Raw genomic sequence first — 13369 nt, 5'->3', positions numbered from 1 at the left:
TTCATTAGACATGCTGCAACTTACTTTGAGTTTTTTTTTTAAAAACTGGTCCTGTAGTTTAAATAACATGCCTCACATGTTGAACCAAACACAGAGCCATTCACTGCTCATCCCTTTAACCCACAAATGTGGAGTAGCAGCACATTTAGCCCTGATGTTGACAAAAACACCTGAAGTAATAAAAGCAAATATGCTAACACGCATTCACACCTATGCGTATTTTAATGTATGCATGCATGGACGCACACACACATACCAGCAAAGTCAGTTGTATATATGAGATACACACAGACACACAGGAAGGAAAAGGGAGAGGTGGGAGGCTCTCATCAGACAGGCTAAATCCCATTATTTGGCCCTCATCCCAGAGAGTGAATTGGGAGTCAAGTAGGATGCATGTGGTAACCACAATGAAATTACAGCTGCGGCGAGGCCGGGCGCTGCTAATGCACCCCCATTGTGTCCTCGAGTGCATCTGAATAAGCAGGGGTAAAAGGCAGTCTGTGCCGGGGCTGCCAGGGTTACAGGGTGTGTGTGTGGAGGTAAATGGAGGCCATGATGGAGGGCTGTATTTAGGCTGGATGATGGGTAACCTGTGGCTACCACCTGATGCCGCTTTGTTGTCTGTGGGTTTAAGAGGTTGAGTGTAAGTGCAGGTGTTTATGTGCAGGATATTTTCCCTGTCGCACTTATAAAGGGAATGATTCACTGTCACCGTAGCCGGCTTGACAGCGATCCCAGACAAATGGAGACCTTTGTGATACTTGTACCCGTAATAAACCTGGATGTGGTTTATCATTTCCGGCATTTGTAGAAAAAGTAGGCTGTAGATCAGAGGCGTTTGCTCTAAGACAGAGGCCCCTGGATCAAACACAGCCTCTAAAGTGCAGCAACGAGGACATCAGGCTCCCAAAAAAAGTAAAACACTCCACTAAAACTGTCAACGTCGAAGATGCGAAACAGAGATCCGGATCCATCCATTATGAATGAGATCTATTTGAAAGGTGGAGTATGAAAAGTTAAGAGGAGGAGGAGGAGGACACTCACTTACCCGACCATACCCGGCATTGCTTAACCCTCGCACAACCCCGAACCCCCCCCCCCCAACTCCCCTCGCTCCAGTTCATCAACAAAAGCCTTTGTACAGTCAACAGCGCTGTTTTTATTCATGTAACATTTATCTTCAGAGCCGTCCGTCAGGCGTGGCGGGGACGGCTGATCTAAAACAGAGCCGCGCTCTCGTGACAGGAGGATAGAGCCGTTACTCTGGAATGCTAACCTCCGCTGTTATTTGGCCCGCAGAGGGGGAGCGATGAAAAAAAGGGAGATGGAGGGGGAAAAAGAGAGGGAGATACACAGCCTAATGACAGCTACAAACACACACGTACCTTTGTTCCAAACCCACAGAACAGCACACATCAGTGGGATTGCTTTAGCTTCCGTGGGCCTAATCAAACTTGTGTTATTTAGACTTCAAACATCACGGCCTCCGAAGAGAGACGGGGAGCGAGGCTAGGTATGTGTCTCTTGCTAATAGCTGCTAGCATGATTCGGTTAAGCTGCTTATTTCCGACATAAATAATGCATCCAGGCAGATGCGCTTGACTTTAGTTGAATATGAATCGCTCGCGTGATTGACACCGAGGTTTGTTGAGCGCCGAGTTGATTCTACAGCCTCACCTTTGGAAATAGGCCTGTCTCATTTAATATCCCCTGTGTTAACATAATTATGACAACCAGCACTGATTCATGCATGTGTCTGTGTAATATCCATGACAAAATTAGGCTACTATTTTTTTTAGGGGGGGTGCGGAGCAGGCAGGATAGATTTTAGTAAGGTATCAAAGGCAACTAGATTTGCCTGCCTGTTTAGAAGCTTAGCCAAATCAAATCATAAATAAGAGGACTATCTGGGGTTTAATTCTGGATACTTTCACAAGACACCCTACTTACCCACCCACAAACCCTGCCCCCTCTTCAACCCCCCCTCCCCCTTTTTTTAATACAGTCATTGATTCCAATCAATCAAGGCTAATTAAGCGGGCACCTATACCCATATATGTCACATGCTAATAGGGTAATGATATGGGCTTTTAGTTGGTGCTTTAATCTTATGCTACTTGCAGCTAACACATAATGACACTCTCTACCCAGCCATGGGAATATTTATAAGAGACCCTGAGAGCATGTGGACACACACACACACACACCCACACACACACACACAGGCTCAGTGTATTAAACCTTATTTACAAGCGAACAGCTATAACCATTACAGATACGGTGGCGGGGAAACCACATTAGGTTCAATGGGCCAACAGCGTGTAATCCAAAACAATAAAATGTAAATTTGTGTCAGCAGCCGCAGACACTAAAAGAAGCACATCTGCAAACAGATGAACATCTCTGTGATACAACATGTTTCCCCCCCGCTTTCCATCTCTTTTAAGACCTTGGCGAATCAAGGAAGGAATATTTCTCATTTCCTTTTAATCCCCTCTCAGTGTTAAGGTGCTGTGGATAAATACATTGCAGACAGTTTCCCTCGCCTAACCCGCAGCCCTCCCCCTCCATATCAAAATGAGGGAGTGAAACGGCTCACAGTCGATACAGCATTTAAGAGAACTTGTATTCATAACTGGCCGATGCTGTTAATGTTTATTCAGGGTCTTTAATGTGGCCCTAAAGTGACCTTCAAACACATTTAACCACTTGGATTTTTCCTTGGCATCTTGCAGTACAAATTCAATGACTATCCAAGTCAATAGAGTCCTGCAGGGATGATATATGATTTTAGGAAGACAGCCCAAACCATTCCATGAGCATCTGGTCCCCAATGACAAGTAAACAACGGCATATTCTCCAAAAATGTAGGATTATTGCAGAAAAATGATAGATTCCAGATTGCAGGCACAACACGGCTGTACAGGTGTGTAGGGATAACTGACAACCTCTGTAGTCCCATATAGTCAGTTGTTAGTTGTTTAAAGTGGACTCATTATGATAAACATGCTTTTTTCAGTGCTTGTTTTCATATCTGTGTGTATCTGGAGTGCTTATCAAACCACAAACTGTGAAATAAGAGGACCCAGGCGGATTTTCTTTGTGGAATGGCTTGGTCATAAAACACAGGATTCAATATTGGCTCTACTTTCTATGTCAAAAGGTCCTGTGTTCCTATGTATAATATTGTGCGGCTTCCCATATGAGTATCTTCTCTAATAGCTTGAGAGGAACCTCTGCCAGGTTCGCCTCATTTTTCTCCCAAGCCAATCAGAGCACTCTGGAGTTCTTCAGGAAACTGGCTTAAAGAGACAGGCGCCCAGACAGAGCGTTTCAGACAGATGTTGAATAGAAGAGAAGATATATGAGATATATCAAGTGTGTTTTGAACATACAGTCCCGGAAAAAATTAAGAGACCACTTCAACATTATCATTTTTGTCTTTTGAGTTAAAACATTTTTATTTTTTTTAATGTTTATTGTATTTTATAAACTACTGACAATTTTTCTCTGTGTTGAAATTTAACAGACACTGAAATGGCTGCCATACATGTAGAGATACAGATGTAAGAACAATTTGGAGTGGTCTCTTAATTTTTTTCTGGAGCTGTATATGCGTGTCATGTTTTAGTAGAAACACAAAATGCTGGTGTAAACTGGAAAATTGGCATAATATATCCCCTTTAATACACGTATGCTCCAAAAATTGCAAATCCAATGGTGTAGAACAACACAAGGAAGACAACTTCAGCTTCTGTCAACCACAGAACAAAAACAAGCCAATTCACAACTAATTACAATGCAACGCAAGGAGCAAAAACTGATCTCATATTCAGGTTTTAAGACTGATTCCTGCTGCTCCAACCAGACGTTACAGTACAGTGGCAAACTAGTGGCTTCACTTTATGTCCCTAGTTGCTTTCATCGCATATTCGTTTATTAGAAGGAGTCAAAAGTCAGGAGTTGGATTCAAACTGACGTCACACAAATGCACGGTACGCTCATTCCCCTGCTGAGCCAGCAGGATGCCCGGGGCCGCTGTACTTTCTCCATGACAATACTGTGGAGAGGTGCAGGAGGGGAAAGCCAGCCGGAATCTGTTCCAACAGGAAGCACTTCACTGAGAGTGCTGACTTGTTATGACTGACCGTGTATGGAGGAGGATTTGACGTACAAGAGTTCAGATTTACTTCAATTAAAATTCATAGCTCCACTCAAATCTTCACTGTGATGACACAGGATGTTATAAATTGTATAAAAAGCTCTCCTTTCTGATTGTTACCAAAAAGATTCACCACTGTTTTTCCTTTAGTAATGACCTCACTGATGATCCAAGGACCATTTATCCTCTTAGATTTACATAAGGTTTTATTTGTACTGTCTGTTAAATGATGTATTGGTATATTATTGTCCTGTTTGGTAGTTGAGCTTTTAATAACCATAGGGAAGGGTAAACCTACCTTTACAGGGGAGCTTCAGGAGTAGCGCGGATGGCATTCCTCCTCAGCTTATTCTGAAACACAGTCAAGGTGAAGGACGAGCAAATGTAAGATCGTCGGTTGACAAGCTATATCATAATCAGAACAGACATGCAGAAAAGTTTCCGGGACTTTGCAAACACTAAAACAAGCTCTGTCCTTGCAAGCCCTCACTTTGCTGGCTCTTTGTTGCCACTCTGTTGTGTGATATGCTAGAAGAAGCGGAGGTAAACTCGGTGGTGTTTGTAAGGGAGTTCTGTCTGCTGCTCCCGAGTGATCATTATTTGATCTTGTTTGGTTCATTATTCATCTTGAGGGAGCTGCTTGTGACTTGTGGATAAATGCCATATGAAAGGCATTGTGCGCCGAGGATGCATCCTCACTTTTATCCTGGCTCCCAAAACAGATCAATTAGTAAAACTAAACAGTAAATTATTAATCACATTGCTTTGTGTCCCCGTTCCATCACCGGAAGAAAACAGTTCATTAGAGGCAGAGAAGCAAAGGGGCTGGAGGAGGAGGAGGGGGAGGCTGTGATTGAGAGGGGCTTTAAACCGAGCTGATGCTGTGTGAACATTTGAAGAAAAAAGAGGCAAGAATTATCAAGCATGTCCATCATTCCAGGTAACTTTCAACCCCCCTGCAATCTCCCAGGTCCCCCTTAAAGTGACGTGCACTCGTAAAATGGGGTCAAGCAGTGGAGGAGTTCAATGTCACAGCCATCGTATACGTTGCCCGTCGGGGTGCGCGTGTGATTAAAATAACACACAGGGATGTTTCATGTCATGGCGAGCAATCAGACCATATTTGCAAAAAATATTCAGATCAGATGAATTTTAACGAGGTGTACACTCGAGGGGGATACCGCTGCCGGAGCGCTGGGGATAGAAGGTGGAAGCAGGAGCCCGGCCCCTTATTTGCCAGAAGACAGCAAGGTACATAAACTTTTTTTCTCCCTTTACCCTTAGATGAAATGAAAAAAAAGAGAGAGAGATTCACAAATTCAGGGGTCCACTCAGTGTTCAGATTGCTCTGCTGTTCTGAGTTGGGCAATTTGAATAAATTATTTCCGAATAAGAAAGGGAAAAAAAAATCGCTCAGTGGGGTTCATTTTGTGAGAAATTATATTTTCGCAGGAAAGGTTAATTTTGAAGGGAGCTTGAATGACTGGAAACTGGGGGGCTGCAGAGCGAGGGAAGGTAGGGAAGAGAGAGAAAGAGAAATAGAGGGGTGGGGGGGTGCACGAGGAGCACTGGGCGTCGAGGAAGAGAAGGGATGGAGGGAGGGAGCAAGGGAGGGAGGCAGTTATTAAAAGCGATTGCATTGCCTCCCGGATGTCTCAGGAGAGCAGAATCAGTGGAGATGTTAAACCTTGCTTGACACCCCAGTTGGATAATTGTGGGTGTGGGAGCTAATCAGCGGAAGATGTCTCCTCAATTTAAATCTTGTCAGTTAGTGAAGATTAGGCCCTCCTGTCCCGGCCACCATTGGCTTTGTTGCATGTCAATGCGCCGGTGAGGGCGTCCGCCTGGTCCGGCTGCAAGGGTAAAAAGGCGAACGTGACGGAGAAAAGCTGCAGGTTTATTCCAGCTAAAACCAGAATGGCATTTTCAACAAAACCCATATGAGGGTGGGGAGAGAAGGGGGGGATTTATGCAGGCTTTTTGAAAATGTATTTGTTACTACTGACCTAACAGGGGGACGCTGTGGGATAAGAAATATAGTGCGGGGAGGCGCTCCAGATTTTTTTTCTGCAAAACCGGCGGGGTAGTTAAAGATGGTGTCGTACACAGACTACAGGCCAAGGAAATCAGTGCTTAAAATATAAGGAAATTATTTTCATTATGCCCGGACCAATCAGTCATTAAATGTATAACCACCCTGTACACATGCTGTAAGCTGTGTTTAAATGTGTGTGATGAATTTGGGCAGTAGGGATGCTAACGCTAAGGTTATTAAAAGGCTAATAACCTGTGACAGTGCGATGTCATTAACAAAAATGCAAGGGTATAATTTCACCCCTGTTAAAAGGTGAGGCTAATTCAGAAGTGAATTTTACAGCTTCAGTCTGGCTGCCTGCAGGCCATGGCTTCGCATCCCCCCCCCCCCCCATTGTAAATATTTGTAACAGATTTTCCCTGCAGGACAATGGCTCCTTTCACTACCGCAGGTCCCGTAACCTCGCAGCGAAGGCGAGGTCAGGGCAAATAAACACGGCGGCCGTGCCAAGCTGAGCAGGCTGCACTGGTTCCTGGGCCGGGCCCTCTGCATACCGGGCCCTCTGCTCTCTCTGCGCCTCGCCACTGGAGCCTGAGTGCTGACAGATGTTCCCCCCCAAAAAAGGCAGAGGGGAGCTTTACTCCCTTTCGCTTTAGTGTTTCTGCACATTTCTTACCTCAGTCTGTCTGAGGGTTCCCTCCGGCACCTCGGACACCTACAAGACAAATAAAAATAAATAAGAAAATCATCGTAACAACCTCAGGATGATCCGTTTGAGTAACCTTTGAACCCGGTTATAATTAGCAGTATTTCTTTGTACACAATTATATTGTTTTTTAAATTGTTTGCATTGTTTGAGGAGCGTTGTACTTAAGAACTCCACTTCCATATCTACACTGCAGCTTCTGTGCATATGACAATAAACCTTAGCATTTTATATCAGTTACACAGCCTTGTAGCTTGGGGTCAAGAGACCTGACTGTGTGTGTGTGTGTCATCTTCATGCTCAAGCACATTTAAACACTCCACAATTTGTGGACTTGTCTACAGGTGACACAAATGTCCCAGAAATCGTGATGATTCAACAGCAGCAGCTCCAAACCCCCAGATAACTCCTCTTCTGTCAGAGCTATTAATACTAGCATCCTCAAACAGCGAGCTACCGCCGGCTACCGCAAGGTGAAAGGACTTCAAGGCCCACGTTCAGGCCCGAGGCGGCCAGACGGTAAACAGTTGTTACCGGCGGAGCCTCAGACAAAGCCTCTCTGTGTGAGGAACAACAGCTACAGCTGGGCAGAGCAGAGTGAGACATCGATCCGCGAGCTCGTTCCTTTACACCCCTCCGAGCGCTCTGTCTGGCAGCCAGCAGGAGCAGCAGCGCATGCCTGAGCTGGGCACTGCACTGCAAGAAAAAAAAAAATACTCCTCGTCGTTTAATCTGCTGCTGAGTCTAGAAACCTTATATTAAAAGAAGTAAAGATAACAAAAAATATCTGTCAGCAGTCAGTAGATTTAATTCTAATCGAGGTGAAACGGCAACATTAGGAATAATTCACTTATTGATTTAAATTCAAGGCTCATTTTAAACACTGTGTTTCGGTTGTTTGACATTTTACATTTCATCACAAACTGATAAAGAAAAATCATTTAGCTAAAGAGCGCCACTTGACAAACACATACATCTTTTAAAATCTATTTATGCATGGAGTCTTCTCCTGAAATCACATTGGCCATGAAGGGCCCCCGTTAAAAGTATCAAAGAGGGCAGACAAGAGACTGCCGTTTAATCTAATCTACGTTCTAATAGTTGGGGAGACATTAATTATTGATAAGGCCGGCAATTGATTGGTTAATAAGATAATGTAATTGAGAAATGAAAATCATCAGAGTCGAGTGTGTGTGTCGGCTCCGATCTGGGGAGGGGAGAGCGTGTGTGTGTGTGTGTGTGTGTGCTGGGGGGGGTCTTAGGGGATTGCCCCTACATAGGCTTCCATCATTACTGCCACACTATAAAAGCAGAGTGGTGATTAAAAGGACTTGATTGATTTGACTCTCATTGGGATAAGCTGTCCTCGTTCCGTCAGTGGGTGAAAAAAAAGTGTGTGTGTGTAAAAGTATTCAGTGTGTGTTGATGCGTGTCATTCAATTTTAACATTTTATATTGTGGTAAAAAAAATCCTGTTTTTGTTTGTGTAATATCTAAAAATGTGTGTATAGGTATTTAAAATATATAAGAGTGTGTGTCTGGACTAGAAGGGAAAATGTGTGTGTGTGTGACTGTGTATCCATGTCGTCAAGAGGTGGCCCCACTCCCCTAGTTTTCACTCTCCTTTTGTCTGCACTCTGTACTGTACTGCTCACACACACACACACACACACACACACACACACACACACACACACACACACACACACACACACACACACACACACACACACACACACACACACACACACACACACACACACACACACACACACACACACACACACACACACACACACACACACACTTCTAGCTCCAACCCACCCGGAGAGAGACGGAGACAGACCCTGCCGCCTGACACAAAAGCTATTGATTTTACTATCTGCTGCAATGAATGATCTTCCTCGGCCAATTTCTGAATTTAGAAATGAGTTCAATACTAATAATGATAGTGGAAGGATTCTTTAAACTGTTGGAGTTTAGAAGGGGGGGGGGAGGAGAGGAAGGAAGGAAGGAAGGAAGATTTGTGTGTGTTTGGCTTTGGAGGAGAAAAAAGGAGAGGATATGATTTCTCGCCATGGGTGAGATTAAATAAAGATGATGGTTTTAACCGTCTAAATTACTACATTCCCCGCTCAAATACAATTACTCTTATTTGGCTTTTCCTCAGAATGGAATCAGTCAGCGGTGGGTTTTTTTTTTTTTTTTTGGTTATACACTTTTAACAACTCCCAACTTTTATATGAACAGTTTCCATGCAGCTATTTTTCACGCACCGCCGTTCGGTTTTTTACGACGCAATTTCCAATATACAGCATTCTCGCGAGCTTGCTCCTTAATCCATTCATATATTTCATGCGCCATAAAGACGCAACTAGTTCACTTTCTGTTTTTGCGTGGCACAAATCTTCCATAAAATAAAATAAAATAAAAAAAGCTGGCAAATAAATATTTAACATGGCCTCTGTTTAGACGGGGGAAACTATTTGTGTCAAATTAAACAACAGGAATGCCGAGGCACAGCGCAGCAGACTGGAAACACCTCTCTGTAATTTTATTTCTGGGTGCACATTATTTTCCTGGTTATTCAGAGAAGTGCCATAAAAACAAACCTTGCATGTGTGGTACAAATGAATACAAGCATGAGATTTTTCAGAAGTCTCCTCTTTCCTCTTGTCTTTTATTTGGGTTGGCAGCCGCTTGGTGGGGTGGTGTGTGTTAATCAGAAGACCCGTGCCCCGTAGAGGTGTTAATTCAACCCCCCCGCTACAGAGAGGTGTAGATTAATAGATAAGGGAGGTCTGCGCGAGGGTCAGCGCGATATGGCCCTGGCTGTGTTCGCCCTCTTGTCAGACACCTGCCTGCATTAAGCCGCCGGCTTCTCTCTCCGTTGTGCGCAGGTGAGAGGTCAGCCATTTACCCAGTTCATTGGTCTCTCACTCACTTCTCAAGGTGGGGCGGATCTGCATAAAAGGCTCCGGCATCTGTATGCTTGGCGGGGTTCGTGTGCACGGGGGGTCCTGCCTGAGAAGGCGATGCAGGATCTGCCGCAGAGGATTACTGTAAATATACTTTGATAGATGGAGAGCAGCGGATTTTTCTTTTTGTTTAAGCTGGGAGTGTTTTCTTCAGGAATTTTTCTTGGGAGTAAGGACAAGAAGGAGATCCTCGGCAAACATAAAGGGGTGGGGGGGGGTGGGAGGCTGGGGGAAGGAAGCATGAAACATGAAACTCTGCAAATTTGACTTATAACAAGCAAAATTACACCCTGCTGTCATTTAAATTATGGCTGCCCTCTATAAAGGTGTCTTTTAGGTGCATTAATTGAATTCGCCACTATTTCCCAATAATAATCTGTAAAGTTCAGCCGTCCATCCTTCATGAGATCCCCGCCGCGTACCGGAGGAGTATCTATTTCAGTGGCTTAATTTATTTTCATGATTCGCCGATAATGACGGCCATGCAGGCTGTACATCAGAATTAACCTTCATTTCACTGAGGTATATTACGATGACAGTCCCCGACGCATTTCACCTACACAAAGGGCATTCTCTCCCCCTTCTCCCCCCTCCCCTCCCCTCCCTCCCCCCTGCCTCCTCTGTCGCTGCCCCTGCTGTATAATCATCCTCGGCAGACCAAGATTGTTTGATAGCCGATTAATTTTCATAGGAAATCAAGTGGCCAGCTCTTTCTTTCTATCGCTCTTTCTTTATTTCTCCCCCCCCCTCACCTCCTCCTCCTCCTCCTCCTCCTCCTCCTCCTCCTCCTCCTCCTCCTCCTTCCAAACACATACACGTTCCTCTCCAACAATGGTGGACTCGCTGCTTGGTGACTTTTTCCGTCAATTAGGTGTTTTTATTTAATCTCATCTAACTTTTTTTTTCTTCTTCCTCTCTAATAAATTGCACCCCCCCACTCCACCACCACCCCCCGCTTCTGATATCTCCGTCGTGGTTAATTTATTTTGGACGTTGTCGATGTAACAAAAGTGCTGTAAATTAATCAGGGGACATCAAGCGAAAGGGGCTCCTCCGCTCGCTCCCTGTCTCTAATTTCTATGCAAACCATTAAGTGTCAGATATAGATTCCACCATTTGCTATGGTCTCAGTCAAAAGATTTCATTAGGGACCTGACGTCACTTTTTTTTCGAAGGCAGCGCCGGATCATTTCTGTCCTATTTTCTCCCTCATGAGCTCTTTGTTCTTCGCACCCTCTGTAGGATCCTGCCACTAAAAAGGCCCCTATGCAAATGACAATAATAGATTTTACTAAGCACCGCCGCAACGGGCATGATAGCCTATTTAGAGAGAAACCAAAGAAACATTCAATTTGTGGCATTAACCACGGCACAGGCAAAAGGTTGCCAAAAAAGTGATTAAGAAATTACAGAATTGCTCCTCTCTGCTTGAAGTTTCCTTTCTCCCTTTTTCCTTTTTTCTCTCCCTCCTCTCATTGACATGACATCTGTAATGAGGAGGGCTGGTAATTAGAATATTCTGGAGAGGTGAGCCCTGCTGGAGCTGGCAGCAGGAAGACAGATCTCTCTCTCTCCCTCTGTCGTTTTTCCCGTATTATTCCTTCCCTCTGTCATAAGGACCCGGACGCAGAACAGACAGAAAAACAGCTGTCTGATGACCGACTCTCTACGGATGTCTCTCACTCTTCTCCGATGTGTGTGTCGGAGCTCCTCTGCCAGCAAATAAATATAATCAATCTCCCATTTACATACAAATAGGCTTCTCCCCTTCATCCTAATAATCTGCCCAGCATCCTCAGAGAGGGAAAATAATATTCACTCCACATGGCAATTTCGTATTTATCATTAGATGGCTTTATTGATTGTTTTTTTTTTCTCTCCCTGGGATAAAATTTCTCCCACTTCATTTTTATTAGAGGATATTGAATGCATGTAAGGCTGACACGGCACATACGCTTCATTATTTCCTGCCCACGGATGATTATGGTTATTGACACTGTCACGTCGTCCCCCTCGTCATCCGTTATCTCTGCTTACCGAGATCCAGGAAGACGCGATACATAGTTGGGTGGGGGGTGGTGTGTGGGGCCACAGGCATTGGGGACATTATCATGGGCATTTAATGGGTGTAAACTGCAGGGCGCTGCACGTGTGCGGCTGCTGCGTGTCGCTAATGCGGCTCATTCTACTTTGTGTCATGTGGATGATAGGGGGTGACCGCCGGGGGTGTCAATCCCACTTTGGACAAACGGCCCCCTCTGTCAGTGCGATCACGAGCGCCGGGGGCATCAAACACATCCGTCACACATACGGAGAGAGGCGGGGGGAAACAAACTTGTAGAACTTATTAAATACTTAATAATCATTCCTATCTAAGAGCAGATCTGGGTGGAAACAGACAGGGTTAGGATCCTACCAGGCTCCTAAAGGTGCTAACTAAGTATTTACTAGTGTGCTTTTGAGGTAATTGTACATAACTTTAATTTGTTTTACTCCATGCTACCTTATACCACTTTATATTTAAAGCTTATATTGTTGTTTTTACTCTTATACATTTATCCAGCTTTAGTTACTTTACAAATTCAGATTTTTAGCTAATAAAAAAACATAAATAAACTGAAACATAAATATAAAATACAATTGAATTCAATAAATATTCAAATGTTATTTTAATAAATAAATAAAATAATAAATATGTAACAAAATTGACATATAATAAAGGTTAAGATAACCAGCAGCAGTGCACACAGTCATTAAAGTTAGCTCCACCTACCGGCTGTGTCATAATCCAGCAATTTAATATATATAAATAGGATTCCAGGTTATGCTATTGGACATAATGAGTACTTTAAATTGTGTGTTCAAGTGTATTTTGATGCCAATACTTTAAGTAACATTTGTAATACATCTGAGCTCTTCTCCCAGCACGGCCCCTTTGACATCACCTGTATCACATACTGTTAGGGGGAAAGGTCTCCTCATTTGTCTCTCAGTGACTGACAGCCAATCAAATGTTTGTTAGTGTGAGGTGAGAAATGGTAACGAGGCCTCCTCTTGCCATCTGCATGCAAATGAGAGGCAGGATCTCACCCTCCTTACAGTCAATAATACATTTGAGTCCCCATCTGTGGTGTAATGACAAACAGGGCTGCATCATATACTGTATAATAAAGCAAAGTGCTGTTAACATGCTGTGTAATTAGCAAATTAGCCGCTACGGCTATTCTTAGCGGCCGCTATCAATAACAACATCTGTTAGCTCAGTTGATCTTCTGAAAAAAAAAAAAAACTTGTCACATAATTAACTTGTCACTCGTTAGTGTGATTACTTCCTCCGAATAGGCCTCTTACACTCGGCTGGATGGTGTAATCTCTTATTTTCCCAAGCATTAGAGGAAACAGCGGAGGTATTGCTCCAGTTACAGTTTCCCCAATCCCCACTCCACCATGTTAATTAGGTCTTAATGACCATTATTGACTCATTA

The sequence above is a fragment of the Eleginops maclovinus genome, chromosome 17, assembly GCF_036324505.1.
Source record: "Eleginops maclovinus isolate JMC-PN-2008 ecotype Puerto Natales chromosome 17, JC_Emac_rtc_rv5, whole genome shotgun sequence".
Taxonomy (NCBI): domain Eukaryota; kingdom Metazoa; phylum Chordata; class Actinopteri; order Perciformes; family Eleginopidae; genus Eleginops; species Eleginops maclovinus.
The sequence above is the reverse complement of the archived record's forward strand: the minus strand, read 5'-3'. Positions refer to the sequence as shown.